The following is a 3,837-nucleotide window of genomic DNA, read 5'->3' on the forward strand; positions in this document are numbered from 1 at the left end:
TTTTCTCCTCTTTGATCCATTATCTGATTTAATTTTTTTGTCTCATTGTCTTCTTCCTCTTTCCTCATTGTATTGATCTTATAATGAATGGGGATCATTTTACTGATGAACATGAAACAGTATAATTGGATTACATTTATAAATCTAGAAGATTGTAATATTAGTTTGCTTAATAAGCAAAGACTCATTGTGTAAACAATTGGAAAATATAACAAATATAAAAATGAAAACAACTACAGTTAAGAATCCAATGCTGAAACTATGGGATGTTGAAATAACATAGAACAATAAAATGTTAATGCACTTGGTGAAGATGTTTGCACAAAATAGTTATAGTTCATGGTCATAACACAAGGGAGGTAAGAAGTAGGAACTATTGATAGTTAAAACATAAGAGATGTCTTAGCAAGTATTTAGAAGAGGGCTGCTGCAGGTAATTTTAAAACCATGCTCACTTCAGCAGCACATATACTAAAATTGGAATGATACAGAGATGATAACATGGTCCCTGCACAAGGATGGCATGGTAATTCATGAAGCATTTCATATTTAAAACAAACAAACAAACAAACAAACAAACAACAACAAAAAAACCCTCCAGCTAGCTCTTTCTCAAGAGCTCTGCCAGAGCTTCCCAGGCCACCGATGATGACCTGGCTGTGCCCTTTCTCCTGTCCCTGTTAATTGCAGTATCAGACAGCCTTAATATTTTAAAACTACCCAGATAACTCAATGGCTGGGTGAAGTATGTCCTATACTATCCTCCTTGGCCTCCGCTAATGGAGGAGGCTACAAACTATAGGTGCCCAGAGACCTACATGTCTGTTGCATTCTCCCTCTTGAACCCTCTTTTCCCTCCTGGGATCTGGAAGTCCCACCTTTATCCCTTCCCCCAATGATTGGCTTTCATCTCCTTTATTGACATAATCAAGAACCAATTAGGGAATGAATACCTCCCCCTATAGTTGGCAAGTTGTCAAGAAGACTGCTTTGAGCATCATGACAATATCCCTAGCTAAATTTATTTGATCGTCTCAGATTAATAGAATGATTGGTACTGATGGTTAAGAATTAGTAAATACAAGAGATTGTTAAATGATAGGAGTTGAAAGAGACATTTATTACTTACATAATTCCAAGTAATATATATGTAGATAATCTTTCTTCTGGAGAATATGCTAAATGTGTTGTGTTTTCAGAGTGTCCTATGCAATTATTGTTTGCAAATGAAACAATACAAGGAAAAAACAAACAAACAATCACACAGGTATAACATTCATTGATAACAGTAACAACACCATAAGAGCTAAGTCACGACTTTCCTAAGTATAACTCAGCACATGAATGACTAAAGACAAAGTGTTACTTACACAATGGGATATCACTCAGTGATAAAGAAGAATGAAATTGCTTTTGTTTTGCTATATTTTGCAAAACAATAATATAATTGGCAATTCCAATGTCAAGCAAAAACAAATATGTTTTTCATTTTCAGTTAAATTATCCTTAAAAGAAAAAAAAAATAACCTGTAACCTTAGCAGGAAGTTCTTTAAAGAAGCTAACAAAGAAACAAATATGACTAAGAAAACCTTCAAACAATGTTTATCTTCCTTTGCTATAGGAAAATGCAAATCAAAACAACTATGGGATTTTATCACACCACAGTCAGAATGACAAGGATGAATACAACAACTTTCAACAAAATCTTGAGTAAATATTGAATTGAAGAGAACCCCTAGATGGGGGTAGGGGGGGCGTGGAGTGCACTATACAAAAGAAGTTCAACCAATCAAAAGTTATAGTTGTGAAGCTCAATTCAAATGCCTACACCTACAATAAAATTCCTGAAACTAAGGCTCAGAGAATTTTGGGGAAGAGGAGAAAGAAAATCTGTAAGAGCAAAATGAGGACGTTTGCTTTAAGAACATACCACCAAGTAATGTCAGAAATTACACATATAATGTCTTAACATCATGATCATTTACACATGAGATGAGCAAGCATGATAGGGATAGATATTCTAAAGTAGACAGGGAAATTCTACTAGACCTCTTCCTACACAGAAAACTATATGAAAGTCAACTAAGGAATGATTAGATCTATAAAAAAGAAGAAACTGTGTTACCCCAGGTAAGAACATACTAGATAGTTTTTCAATACCACAGGAAAGACTGTTTTCTGAAAATATTCATTTGGGTTATTTGAGTGTTTGTTTTGTTTTTTTTTTTGTTGTTGTTGTTTGTTTTGTTTTGTTGTTATTTTTATATTCTAGGTGTTACTCCTCTCTTAGATATATAGCTAGCAAACATTCTCCCCCATTCTATGACTGTCCTCTTTACCTGGTTGATTTTTTTTTTTTCTGTGTAGAATCACTTTTGTTTTATGAAGCACCACTTGTGAGCTCTTGGTCTTAATTCTTGGACAAATAGTGTCCTATTTAGAAAGTTCTTTTTCTGGTTGTTTCAATGTTTCTGGTTTAACATTTAGGTTTTTGATCTCTATGTGCCTAGTTTGGCTGATATCATAAAATTGTAATTTACCTTATTTTATATTAAATTTATTTATTCACAACTTTATGAATACGCTTAATGAATTTCCATCTGTTCTCTTCTTGTGAAACATTTCTGTACTTAAATTAATGTCCTCTTATTCATTATGTATGTATACGTATAGTGTGTGTAAATGTCTAACTATTACCTGCTGTTTTCACTTAGTGTTGCTCATAGGTATATATACTTAGAGATTTTTGTGTGGAATTAGAAAGCTATGAAGGGTCTTGGCCCTGAGAAGATTTATTACCCCTTTCTAAGAAACTATAGATAGTATGTAGCTCTTCATTTAGGGTTTTTGACTTGCGAGCTTTATTTCACTCAATATCAATATTGTCATTTGTAAGTCTTCTGTAGCTAACACCATTGTTGAGATTTCACGGTTTCATTTTCTCTGTTATATGTAGATGTTACTATTTCATAGCACACATCCTGAATCTCAGGCCCTTACACTCTTTTTGTCTCCTTACCCTTGATGTGGAGATTTTGTTGTAGTTATATCAGTTGGGACTAGTCAGTTGTTCTGTGCATTTTGACCAGTGGTGGGTACATGTAATGGAAGTTATATACAGTATTGGTCTAGTTATATAATTTTCTTCATAATGAGGGTAATTTTCTCTGAACTAGAACCCTAAGAATATGGAGCTTATAACGATAATAAAATATTTCAATAAGGTAGGTATATATGTATGTGGACTTACAGGGGTTTTCATAATTTTTATTGATCATATGAATTATGCTACTTGGCAATCTGCAGAGGTCATGATATTTCTTTAATAAATGTCATTACATCATCATCTCCATTCACCGAAATGGAACTTTCTAGAGAAACTATTTTGCTTTGTAGTCTACTCTGACACGTGTACTTTCTTTGCAAATACAAGCTTAGTGATGAGGGAAGAATTAAACATGCATTTACTTACATTGATAGTAAGACTAAAGAACCTGGTTTGGATCCTTTATATTGTAGCAACTTGAATGACCAATGAACAAGAAACATTTTGCTCTAGTATTAATATCAAATTTTAATATGTTACACACACATATTCACAGCCACAATTATTTCAGTACATGGATCAGAAAGAAAGAGGACAAAATACTTTGATGCTAATATTTTTTCATGATGATTTTTGTTAATTTTTTATTATTATGTTATATTAAAATTATTTATTCTCACCTAGTCTTACATGAATGGCAAATATTACTTCAGAGCAAGACATTATTTTTTTGTTGTTTTGTTTTGTGTATAAAAGAGGAGCATTTATTTAAGCTTTTATAGCAATAAAC

The 3,837-nt window shown here is 32.8% G+C and overlaps 1 non-coding gene across 1 annotated transcript; it reads left to right on the forward strand.

The window, feature by feature from the left end:
• Positions 1 to 447: 447 nt before the first annotated feature.
• On the forward strand, positions 448 to 553 carry LOC115029533. The gene has a single exon (XR_003835094.1). It is a non-coding gene; the product is annotated as a U6 spliceosomal RNA (small nuclear RNA).
• The last annotated feature ends 3,284 nt before the right edge of the window (positions 554 to 3,837 follow it).

This window comes from Mus caroli, chromosome 15, assembly GCF_900094665.2.
Source record: "Mus caroli chromosome 15, CAROLI_EIJ_v1.1, whole genome shotgun sequence".
NCBI lineage: Eukaryota > Metazoa > Chordata > Mammalia > Rodentia > Muridae > Mus > Mus caroli.